Source organism: Schistocerca serialis, chromosome 4, assembly GCF_023864345.2.
Source record: "Schistocerca serialis cubense isolate TAMUIC-IGC-003099 chromosome 4, iqSchSeri2.2, whole genome shotgun sequence".
In the NCBI taxonomy this organism is placed as follows: Eukaryota; Metazoa; Arthropoda; class Insecta; order Orthoptera; family Acrididae; genus Schistocerca; species Schistocerca serialis.
In genome coordinates this window covers 597,391,329-597,405,041 of record NC_064641.1, presented here as the reverse complement: position 1 = coordinate 597,405,041, position 13,713 = coordinate 597,391,329, and the positions used below count along the sequence as shown (strand labels likewise).

At 36.4% G+C, this 13,713-nt stretch overlaps 1 long non-coding RNA gene across 1 annotated transcript; it reads left to right on the top strand.

The window, feature by feature from the left end:
* Positions 1–8,923: 8,923 nt before the first annotated feature.
* Positions 8,924–12,830, top strand: LOC126474059 (uncharacterized). Its single transcript, XR_007586563.1, has 3 exons — positions 8,924–9,065; positions 9,165–9,358; positions 10,862–12,830. It is a non-coding gene; the product is annotated as an uncharacterized LOC126474059 (long non-coding RNA).
* Positions 12,831–13,713: the final 883 nt, after the last annotated feature.

The following is a 13,713-nucleotide window of genomic DNA, read 5'->3' as shown; positions in this document are numbered from 1 at the left end:
AGATAATAAAATTCAATTTGAACCTCACAAAGCAGCAAAGTTTGAGTACATCAGTACAGTGTTCTTTTTGGATATATATTAAAAAAAAACCACACGGTTCAAAACTCTACCCAAATTAAAAACACAACACTTTAACTTTTCTGATTCCCATGTCAAAATGAAGGTAAAAGTTGCTGCTCCACAAATGAGCCATACTGTTGCAGCTGCAATTGAAACATATGTTTTTACTCACACATTACCATCTGAAGCTATACACACAGCTGAGTCTGTGGAAAAGGTAGATAATCTCTTTGATTCACTCAACAGTAATGAACAATATCCCAGGGATGGAAAAAAATTTAGGTGTGCTTTATTAGAAAATTCGCCACATTTAGAAATGTGGTATAGCATATTGAGGGAAATAGGCAGCTGGCAAATAATAGATTTAAAAACGGGAAGAAATAAGACTAATATGTTTAGCTTCATAAAAGGTTGGCGGATTACATTACAGTCTGTTATTTTCTTGTGGAAGACCTTGCAAGTGGTTGGCTTTAAGTACTTAAATTTAAAGGCATTCAATCAAGATGCTTTAGAAAATTTCTTTTGTTGTATAAGACAACATGGTATTGCTAATACAAACCCAACTTGTTTTCAGTTTGTACAAGCTCTGAAGACTTGTGTTGTCAATCATATGACTTTGCCTTTCAAAGCCATGAGTGTAAGTAACTGTGAAAATGATGATTACACTCCTTTGAGCAGTTTGTGTCACTTTTTGGCAGCTAGTGGTAGAAGTGAACATTTAAGTGAATGTGAGATGAATGAGACTGATACACCTGAGTAAATTTATTCTTACGCAGATGGTATCATCGAGTCTGTAGAAGATCAACAATCCTTAGACTATGTAGCAGGCTATGTATTAAAAGCCATAGACGTACCAGATGATTGTGAAACATGTAATACCAGTCTCTACTCTTCTGTTGTGACTGAAAATCATTTGTTTACCTCATTTAAAGAGAATAGTGAGGAGCATTCTCATTTGAAATATGCAAGTGAAAGAGTCATGATTTTCCTAAGGGCACTCCATGATCAGGTGTATGAGTATCTAAATAGTCATGGTCACACATCAAGACAACATGATAATTTAAAAAAAAAAAAAATTGTTCTGTCTCATACAACAATTTGTAATAAACATGACATTGAAGAGACACTTCTGAAGACAAGTATTCCATTTATAATATACAAGTAGGGCCTGTGTGAAAGAAAAGAAATTTACAAACAAGAGGAAATTGTGTATGCAACAACTTAAAAAGAAGTTCAAATCATGTTAAAAGACTTTGTATTTCAGTGTTTATTATGTGTACAATGAGAGTAAGCTCCCTATACATATACAAATGTTGTGTTAAAAGCAGAGAATTAGATGTTCTTGTATGAAAATCATGCCTTTAATTTGTTATGACAAAATCTGGTAATTCAGCAGGAACATAACACTTTCTAGATGTGATGATTGGACTCTAAAAGTATAATGAATAAAGTGCTGTCAAGGGGAATTTGTGTTAATTTTCAGTAGTGTACCAAACAAAGTTTTCAAAGAGGAAGTAAATAAATAAAAATGTTAAAAATAAATGATGTTCCAGCGTCTTCTTTCATTATTTAAACACTGTGTGTGTTGCCAAAATAACAGCCAAGTTGGGGAAAAAAGAAAAAAATGTTATGTTTTGCAGTTCATTTTCTTTGTGTGTCTCATTGGCAAAAACATTTTGGCTACATTCATGGAGTTTCTACCTGCTCCGTTCCCAATTTGTTTTTCAGTTGATGTAAAGTAGTATTTTGTGTGTTTCATAAATTTATTTGAACTGTGCAGAAGTTCAATTTCAGATGACTGAATATCCATAAATAACAACAGAAAAAATAATAAATCGGATTTTGTAGACTTTACAGTACTTCCTTGGTTTGTAGCACAGATTTTTTTTTTTTGTAAATGGCCTCTTGGTTATCCTTTAGCTGTGTAGTTATTTATTTGCGTAACCTACTATTCCACTTTCGAACATGCGAGTGGACATAATGTGCTTTAGGATATGTGGAAACGTAAAAATCATTTATATATGCATGCAATGTCAGATGATTTTTTAGTCTGACATGTGCTAAAGCTCGTTTATTTCCACATGATAATGGCCACACGGCCAAAATCGCAATATTGAGTTTTACAAAAAAATTTCACAGTCAAAAGGTGACGTAACTTACGAAAATTTTCACAATGTAAACTACAGCTACTAGTAGTTAATGTTTGTTTTTGATTGAGATTTCTTTTATATATTACTTTGCAAGAACTCAAAAACCTTTATTACTGCACTATGCGGCCCACATTCAAAGATTAAATGAAAAATATTGTCATCTAATTCGCGTATTTAGAAATAAACATAAGAGATTTTCGCGCCATATTTTTTCGTATTGAAGTTCACAGCAGGCCACAAGTAGCGCTGGTGTCGTTCTGTGTTTCCGTATAATAACGTGGTCTTTGCACTTCTACTATATTGGTGTTCTGTGTATACCACGTGACTATTGGCAAAACAATGGTGGTATCCTGTTGTGCTTATGGTTGTACCGAGCGTTTTGTGAAGGGAAGTAACATTAAATTTCACGTGTAAGTATTATTAGTATAATTTAGCGGCATTTCTTGAATACTGATGAACTATTGTGTGTATCATATCCGTACTCAGAACGCCACAGTTACGTAAATTGGCGGTTTGAAGTGCTGTGTGTGTTTCCAGGCGCACATTGCAATCGTATATATTTCTTGAAATGGTAAGCTACAAAGCTGCTCTTTCTCTTTTGTATAGGTTTCCAAAGGATGAAGGGCGCAGGCAGATGTGGATACAGGCAGTGAAACGAAAAGATTTCAAGCCTACTGCGCACACACGCACTGTTCGAAGCACTTTGAAGAATATATATATATATATATATATATATATATATATATATAACAAAGATGATGTGACTTACCAAACGAAAGCGCTGGCATGTCGATAGACACACAAACATACACACAAAATTCAAGCTTTCGCAACCAACGGTTGCTTCGTCACGAAAGAGAGGAAAAGACGAAAGGATGTGGGTTTTAAGGGAGAGGGTAAGGAGTCATTCCAATCCCGGGAGTGGAAAGACTTACCTTAGGGGGGAAAAAAGGACAGGTGTACACACACACACACACACACACACACACACACACACACACACACACACACACACACACACACACACACACACACACACACACACACACAAACCCTTCCCACGCCAAAAGCAATGGCAATGTGCATTGCTACTACATAAGAAGAAAGGATGATTTTTACTATCCTGGATTAAATCTGATTTTGGTACAAAAAGGGGTGAATTATGCTGGTATTATTTTAAAGAACAATTTGCAAAAACAAGTTAGGGGTTTGATTTCTCATCAGGGTTTAGTTTTATTTTATACTTCCCAGTTACAAAACATACGAATACCAGAAATAAATACTGAATACCATTTGCAAAAAGGTAGTTGTATGGCCTATGTTAGTTTCCAGATAATAAGCTGTAATGTATGGGATAAATAATATGCTGCTACAAAAATCTTTGGTCAGTAACCAAAAAGCATTAAAAGCCTGACAGATAGCCAACCAGCATTTAAAATCAAACTAAAAGAATGTATGAATGACAGCTCCTACTCAGTAGACGATTTTTTAGGCATAAATAAGTGAGTGGAAGAATTGTCATGTAATGATAGGTCTACCTTTCATTAAACTGACACATCATTGTGAAGTATCGTATTCATGATCTGTGGAACAAGTATTCATGTAAGTAGGTACTGCTTTTGTAGATATCTTATTTGATACATCTACGAAACAAATTGTTTCGACAAAAAAAAAAAAACTTTCAAATGAAACTGCTTTACGTTTTGAGGGTGAACGACACAATTGAGTTCATTACATTCGATGTGAACACGTGTGTCTACGTTACAGGTTTCGTTGTTTATGCCGATTTATGAAGTCTATAACACTTTCTACAACCAAGGCACTAAAACACACACACGCAATATTTACATTTTATGCAGTGCATAACGCGTATTGTCAGTAGAGAATGCATCTCATAATTGGTAACACTGAAATATTTGCGGCGAATGTATTGCCGAACATCGAAAGTGTTTCAGCAGTTCACAAAGTTCATGGTGAAGTAATGACTGTAAAACTAAATTTGTACAGTGGTTACGCAATAATTTATCACTTCTAGCTGTGTTTACATAAGCTACATTTCATGTGGTGAAGTTAGCAGGAAATCCACTGAGAAATACTGGAAGTGAAATCAGGAATCAGAATGCTGCCTTGAACTCCCGCCGACGTTCTGCCAACAGTCACGTGATTCTATGTTGCAGCCTCGCCAGATGTATAGCCCATGGAGGTAATAGGCCGGTATTACACTATCAAATTTCTTTGTCAAAGATTTGATCAAAGATGTGATCAAATATTCCGTCAAATATATTTGACAAAGATCTTTGACGTAGCGCTAGAAGGGGTATTACACTGTCATCAAATTTTTCGTCAAAGATAAAGGTGGCTGACACCAACTTGTTATTAACTGCAGCAGTTGCACGTACCGCAATTGCATTTTGTGCACATGCGGAAAAGAAGTGGGGGGAAAAAAAGGAACCATACATATGAGGTTGACAGTCTTAAATTCCTATGATTACAACTTGATAATAAATTCAGTTGGGAGGAGCACACCACAGAACTGCAGAAACGCCTTAACAAATCTGTATTTGCAATTCGAGTGTTAGCAGACATAGGCAACATAAAAATGAAAAAGCTTGCACACTTTGCCTACTTTCATTCATATGGTATAATATTTTGGGGTAAATCTTCTTGCCAAACAAAAGTTTTCAGAGTCCAAAAGCGTGTAATACGTATTATTTGTGGAGTAAATTCACGGACGTCCTGCAGAAACCCTTTCAAGGAACTGGTATACTACTGCCTCTCAGTATATTTACTCCTTAATGAAATTTGTCCCAAACAATATATCTTTTTTCCAACAAACAACTCAGTTCATACATACAATACCAGGAACAAAAATGATCTACACAATGACTTCAAAGCACTTACTTTAGTTCAAAAAGGGGACCACTACTCAGGAACACTCATCTTCAATAATTTCCCAGCAAACATAAGAAATTTAGTTACTAATAAAGATCAGTTTAAAAGGAACCTGAAAGACTTACTAGTGGCCAATTCCTTCTACTCCATTGACGAAATTTTTAATACAAACAAATGATGTATTGTATTTATTCATACTATTAGTATTGTTATTTCAGCTTAAAAAAAAATTGACATGTTACACATCCACGAGGATCTCCTCAGCAAGGCTCTATGGAATGAAAAACTAATCTAATCTGGGTGAAGCCGTGGGTTTTACGACGACACGATAAAAGCATTCAACAAAACTTGTTACGTGAGTTTACAGTGGAAGACGGCAAGTCATACATCAATTACTTAAGAATGGATGAGCATACATTTCTATATGTGCTCAGTGAAGTGTAACCTCATATCACAAAGCACAATATTCACTTAAGAACTGCTACATATTCAGAAGACAGGCTCACTGTAACATTCCGATTCCTTGCTACAGGAGAGTGTTAGGTTAGGTCTCCAATTCTCTTAATCTATTTTTGTATCTGTTAAAAGAAAAGAAAAAATTCCTTGACGTCTATATTTATGTGCTGCTCCATGACTCTGCTGTCAATATCTTTATTCGTGGCTTATGTGTAACTTCTGTGTTTTTTTCTTACAGTAAATGTGTTTTTTTTCGTATCCAGGGTGTAATTACAAAGCTAATAAAATGTTTTCTTGCCTTTAAATAATATTTTTCATCAGGTAATGGGCCCAGTACACGTGTAAAGGCAAACAACACAGTTTAATTAAAACAATATTTGAAATGAGCGTATGTCTGTAAAGAAACATGACTGCTAGCGGCGATTATAAGGTCAGCATTGATAAGCTTGAAGGACCTGACGACTGGGCCAAATGGAAATGGCATATTTCTATGGTGCTACGTTCATATGGACTAGAAGATATTATTAACGGTACACGTGAACGTGTAGAGTTGCCGCAAGATGCGACAAGTGAACGAAAAGAAGCGTATGTGGAATGGCTCAAGGACGACGCAAAGGCAGCAAGTCTTATAGCAAGTGCGCTAAGTAAACCTGTTGTAGAACTCGTCTTAACGTGCAAGAATGCTAAAGAAATCTGGGACAAATTACGCGCCCGATTTGAACGTAGCAGTACTCAGCGTTTGAATATGTTGATTGAAACATTTTTCCGTGTTAAACGTGATGAATCGGAAGATATTAGTGCACATGTGGCCAAACTGCAAAAGTTATTTGTGGACCTGAACGATGAATTATCAAAACATGAAGAAAATACGCTATCTGAAAGAATCTTAAATGGTCGAATTTTGTCTACACTGGGAAAAGACTACAACAATTTTAAGGATCTCTGGGATACGATACCGACAGAAAAGCAAAGCTTGAATTTATTGATTGAAAAATTCTGTACTATTGAACTGCGTGAACCAGACGTTAATGGAAGTGCAGCTTTTGTCGTTTCTAAAACTAGAAAACGGCAAACAAGTAATCAGCAAGTAAAGATGACGAAGTCACAATTAAAACAGAAGTTTCCGTGTAATAAATGCAAACAGTTAGGTCACTGGGCAGCAGAGTGTCCACAGAACACTCGTGACAGCAATAAAAGAAAAGAGAAGAAGCGAGACAGTGAACACGCTGCATTTACTTCATACGCTATGGGTGTGTGTACCAGTAATCACAGTGACCCAAATAAATGGTATTGCGACAGTGGCGCTACAAATCATATCACTCCCAACAAACAGTATTTTGTTTCGTATAGTGAATTTGATGTTCCTCAAGTAATTTCATTGGGAAAACAAGATGTGAAAATGTGTGCGTACGGTCAAGGAACAGTTTACATCCAATTCCGACGAAACAATAAATGGTACAATGCTAGAATGGACAATGTTTTATACGTCCCTGATGCAAGTGCTAATCTGTTCTCTGTGAGAGCCATTGCCTGCAGAGGCTACAGTACTAATTTTAGTTATAATAATGTCTGTGTTCGAAAACAAGTCAGTAGCAATATTATTATGACAGGTTATGTGAAAAATGGACTTTATGTGTTGAACATGCGTGTTGTTAGAAATGCAAAAATGAATCGTATGAGCTTGATGACTTCATCCGAAACATTGCAAGTGTACCATGAAAGGTTTGGTCATCAGAATAAACAACATGTGAAGAATATTTTAAAAGGAATGAACATTAATGTGGAAGATGCCAAGAGTGAATTTTGTGGCGGCTGTGCGGTTGGAAAGTTGCATAGGCTGCCATTCAAAACACGAACAATACGCGCTACCAGTACTGGTGAATTAATCCACGCGAATGTAAATGGACCAATGAGCACGAAATCTTTGCAGTATTTCTTCTGTGTATTTCTTGGTAGCAGAGCGCGGAAGAAATTCTGCAAAGATTTCGAATGGCAGAATGCAATACAATCTCAACTCCTATTTGACGTGAGGACAATAATGAAAACGAAGAAGTTTCGTCATCTGTACCCTACCGTGAAGCAATTGGTTGTCTCATGTACCTTTCAACAGTAACTCGTCCAGACATCACTTTTGCACTCAATAAAGCTGCTCGAGCTATGGAGAAACCAACCACTGAAGACTGGAATAGAGTAAAGCGCATTTTCCGGTATTTGAAAGGGACCTTAAATTTTGGAATTGTATATAATAAAAAAGAAGAGTTAAAGATTTACGCTGATGCAGATTTCGCAGGTGATAACCGGACAAGGCGCTCAACAACTGGAATTCTTGCAAAGTACTCAGGTGGTGCAGTGTCATGGACAAGTCAGTTGCAGAAAGTAGTGGCCACATCCACAACCGAGACGGAAATAATTGCAGCTAGTGAAGGAGCAAAAGAGTTAGTTTGGTTACGTCGTCTGCTATCAGAATTAGTGGAAATGTCGGGGCAGCCTCCAGTTCTTTACATTGACAATGCTAGTGCATTGAAGTTGGCAAAAAATCCAGAATATCATCGGCGTTCTAAACATATAGAGGTCCGACATTTCTATGTTCGTGAAAGATATCTGAACGGTGAGATTTTCTTGGAACACATTGATGGACACAACCAGTTGGCAGATATTTTGACGAAACCTCTTGAACGAGTTCGATTTAATTTTCTATGTTCAGAAATCGGCATGCAAGAGACAAAGCAATAATTTCATGATTTTTTCTTTTGGAGGAAGTGTTAAAAGAAAAGAAAAAATTCCTTGACGTCTATATTTATGTGCTGCTCCATGACTCTGCTGTCAATATCTTTATTCGTGGCTTATGTGTAACTTCTGTGTTTTTTTCTTACAGTAAATGTGTTTTTTTTCGTATCCAGGGTGTAATTACAAAGCTAATAAAATGTTTTCTTGCCTTTAAATAATATTTTTCATCAGTATCCAGGGTGCCTCATGTTATAAAGCGCCTCACCAGCTTCATACATCTCTATTAATTTTGTGGTTGTCGGCACACACCAATTGTATTTACCAGCAATGTTTATAAACACACTACAGACTACAGAACGCTGCAGCGATGCTAGCGCTCCATGTGGTAACATGTCACATTGCAGTGAACAGAAGACAAGCGATTTCTTTGATCAAATCTACAGCGAGGCCCTCGATTTGATCAAATATTGGACGATTATTTGACAAAGTTCCTATTACACCATCAAATATCTTTGACAAAGATATTTGACAAAGAAATTTGATAGTGTAATACCAGCCTAAGAATAGAGGGAGACGCCGTGACGTCACAGCTGCGAAGCTTATGTGAAGCCGAGGGTAGCCATCTTAGTCCGGCCAAAACATTGCTGCTGGAAGCTTGTGTGCATTGGCTTGTCGCTCGCTTTTGGAAGGATTTTGCGCTATTATGGTGACTTGTGTGGTGTTCGGGTGTACGAATCGTTCTGATTGTGATGCGAAATCGAAGGGAATAACATTTCATGTGTAAGTTGTCTCGTTAAGTGTGATTTTACTTCATTGTGAATGAACATGTGCTACATCGGTACTTGTACTATAGCGTGTTTTTCTCCTGTATGATTTTAGATTTCCTAAAAATGAAAGTTGGAAAGCTCTGTGGGAGAATGCCGTGAGGAGGAAGAATTGGCGTGCGTCTAAATGGAGCACTATATGTTCTCAACATTTCCGAGAAGAGGACATAGACCGAACTTTCAACAGTAAGGCTCCGAGAAAATGCTGTACCATCAGTTTTCCCTACACACGCAAAACATTTGCAAAAGGTATGTTAATTCAAAGAATTAAAGTCTTAGTTTTTAAGTTCACGTTTCAGTATAATACGTACATATCGTCGATAATCGAAGTGTTGAGTAACTCACTTTGTCTTCGTCATGTACCAAATTAAAAGCTAACACTACATTAACTGGCGTAAAGTATAGGCCTAAACAGGACACTGTGTAGATTTGCCATTCTATGTACCGTATTTCAGTAAATATTGGTGGTAATGAACAGTGTTTCCCAGTAGTGTAACGTAACCAGAAATGTCCCAGAACGTATTACAAACAAGATGTATTTATGGGGCTTTGGAGGGAGGGTATAGCTAACTTAGTTTTCAGTTTCTATTATTTAGCTCTAACTCTGAAAGTAATGGAATACACGTGTGAAGTAAATTATATCCGTTATGTGAATATTTAAGGCAGTAGTTTGTGAACATCTCACTTTGTCTGGTCTGTTGTGTTGTACAACATTTTTATTGCACTGTCTTTGCTAGTTAATGGCAGTTATGTTTTAGGAGTAATTGATACAGCTCTAGTTTTACTTATATATGTTTATTTTGGGAGGATTCCGTCAGGTCATTTGAATACATTAATTTCACTTTCCACCTGATTAGGTCCTTACACATAGCTTTTGCCTAGGAATGATTTCATGCTGTATATAGAATTTAAGAGGGGAGGTGCTGGAACGCTGAAGTGTTTCTGCAGCTACACAGTATGTTATAAAGAGATAATCTGTTTCTCCACATTGTCATGTAGAAGCAAATTTATGAAACTCCTTTTTGATGAGCATCAGCCTCTGCACACAAGAGAATATTTGAGAAGAAAATTCAGGTTCGCTGTTTAGATTATGAGACTACTGAAGCTAACAAGTTTGTCTGGTATAATTATTTAGTGAAGTCACAGAAATTAACACTTAGGCTGTGTTAAATATAACTCTGTATTTGGGTTAAGCACAGCAAATGAACATTTCTTTTGTTTGTTTCATTGACATTCTCCATTGAAAGATATCATTGATGAAAAAAGCTTTGGCAGTACCTTCTTGTTAACATTATCCACTACTGTGGAACATTGAATATGCACCAACCACTAATGCAAAATTAGATATACCACACAATTTTATATCATTAACTGTTGGACCAGTTGTATTGAGAACTTGTTAACTGACAGCACCCATAGCGATACAGTGTGATAGTTAAACAAGACACCCCAGCAGAAATATTTTACATGTTCAAAGTTTACATTTTTTTTAATAAGTGTGTATTAATTGTAGCTTCACACATGGGAGGCATTTCAAGTTGTCTGCTGAACACAACGGTTTTTGTTAGAGTAATGAGTATTTTAGGAACAAGATAAATAGCTGCTGGAAAAATAGAATTTATATTTCTGGAAAGGACTAAGAATAGGAGTAATTAGTAGGCTGTAACATGCTGTTCATGACAAAGACTGTAACACCTTCAACCATCTGTTAAAAACAGTTCTTAATGTTTTCCATCCTTTTATTTCATTTAGGGAGACAAGAAGAGAAAGCCATCATTGCGGAAGGAGAGCTCTTCCTTTCCATCTTCAGTTTTGGCTGCCGTCAGCAGAGTGCAGGATGAAGAAGTTCCTGCTCTTGTTCCTGAGTACACTGCAGGACCACCAGAACGTAGTCAGACATCCTCTGAAAGTGAGGAACTGAAGACGAAGTGTGAACACCTCATAAGAAAAACTGATCCGTACAAAAAACAAATTAAAACTCTTCAGCAGTCTTCGGAACGGTGGCAGTTACTAAGCACGGAAAATGGTACAGCGACAACTGACAATGACCACAATTGCTTTGCTACTGGAATTTATCTCTCTGAAGTGGCAGTCCATATTGTAGTATATATAGCTGGATGTGTGGTGCGTCACTTAGAGAAAACCTTAAAATGTGAACCATGTTTATCCTTGTTGAGAGGGGATGGTAGCCATGTTGCTTATTCTCTCATTCATAGAAAGAGTAGGGGATGGTTGGTTTTACCATCAAATGATGTTGTTGACGTGTGTGTGTGTGTGTGTGTGTGTGTGTGTGTGTGTGTGTGCAGAAAAAGTGTTCAGGTGCTATACTACAGGTAATTCTAAAGTTCCTTTGAAAAATCAGTTTTCCAAATGTGTGTCTGAGGTGCTTAGTGAATTCATATTCAAGCCAGTGTTTAAGGAGTTAGCAGACCACATGAAAAATTAGCATCCCTTGGACAATCATATGAGACTGCTGATTAAAGCAATTGCCACATGATACTTCCTGACACGGCAAAAACATGCAGCCAAGAGAATAAGTGATGCATTGCATGAAAATAAAATCAGGACAACCTATACAAAACTGGGTACTCTTTAAAGGTGAGCAACTGATAATTGTACACTGAGGTCTAGTGTGTAAGGCATCTTGTATAAAGCACTCATTATATTGAGGCACACTGGGAATGTAACCTTATTGTAATTAATAAATGATGCACATTCTTCCTTTTCTGTTATGTCTATGTTGTTATAACCAGCTACAAAATGTTTGTGATGTGTGTATCTTAAAACTATTAGTACTAGCATATTCAGGGTATCTATGAAAATTTGTTCCTGGTGTGTGATGGAGTCAGACAATTATAATTTTATGTGTGTGTGTAATACCTTCCAACTATATCTTTCTCAAACCAAAATTTGGAACTACATTATATGTAGTGTGTTTCCAACTGATTGATACTCCACTATACCAGTATGCAGTACTAGTTCTGCAATAGCTTGTGATCTGTGCGGTTCCAAATGGGACATACATTTCTTTTTGAAATATTTAGCCATTGTTTGGCAGAGTATGCTGCAGTATGTTCTAGCCAGTGTTGTTAATTAAGTTTCCACGAGTGACAACATGTTAATGAGAAATAGAATTGCCTCATTTTTGGCACATTGAAATACATTCCCATCATTGTGTGGTATGTTATGGTTTTGGCTTGTGTGTCATTACAAATTATATTTTTTTGTGATCTAGTCCAACAGTGGTTTACCCTCAAAAAATGAGAGATAGTAGTGTTCGCAGGTGAGCGTTATTGGTTTTTCACTACTTCATTGGGCACTAAATTTTCTAGCAGTCTCTCCCCTAATCCATTGAAATGTAACCCATGTGTTATACAGAAACTACAGCCCACAACATTTATATCTGTAGCAAGACATATTTTATAAATGATTGCATATTTTCTTATGTTTGTTTGCTTGACTACTTTCCTGGTTTATGCAAGACCACTGTGATAAATCATATGTATGTGGAATGGTAAATAGTATTACATTTGTATCAGTCAGGAGACTGAGACATTTCTTTCATTCTCAACAAGTAATGATGTGGACTTTGTTACAATTTTATATAATTTTTTTTTACATTCCACAGTCTTGTGAAAAAGGCAGTTAACTGAAATCTCACATTGTAATAATTTTTCTGTATACCTGTAACAAGCAGTTCAACAAAGTGGATAACAACAGATCAAGAAAAGCTTTTTTTGCCGGAATAAAATTCTGAATATAGTACCTAATATTTATGCTTTATTTCATTCCCAGTTCCCATACTTTTTATGATTGAATAAGGAATATATAGCCTATATTTTTATTAGGACAATGATTTCAAAAGCAAATCCTAGTTTCAATGTTAGTAAAACTTTGTCATTGGCAAGCAATGAAGCTTCTGCTTATTGATTGAGACATTCCACACTTCTCAAACTATGATGTAAAGTTTTGCTACATGATCTGTCTCAATCCCTTCATCATTTCATTTTGTACCACTGTAAATACCTGTCAGCTTGACAAGAAAGGCTTGCATTTAAAAGAATGAAAATTATAAAATATGGAATGACATAAACAAAGCTCAATGTAGAATGGTTTATGCCTAAGCTACCTAAAAACACTGGGACATTGTTGCCCTGTTAATCTCTTCCATACCAAAATAAGAAATTGGAACTTAAGGTAATTAAGCAATAAGTAGAACTCCTTACTAATATTAAAATGAGTCCCATAGCAGATGAAAATTGGAACACTGTTATACTGCCTTGGCTAACAGACATGTCATTTAAGTGCTGCTGCTGCAGTTGATTTGTTAGTTACTAAAAAAAAGTGCCGTAGTGTCATATTAGAGCTGCTGCATATCACTTAAGAGAAGAAATGTGGGTATGTAGTGAAGTGTGTATGAACTGTATGGCAAAGTGTTTTGTTTTCTTCCTCAGGGTCAATGTTATCCAAACTGAAAGTACCTGTTTTGTGTATAACAAACACCTAATCTATATTTGTTGGGATTCTCCGCAGTTATATTCCACTTGACAACAGAATGAAGTTGTGCACAATGTGACAGGTTGTTGGCTAAACATTAACTCACA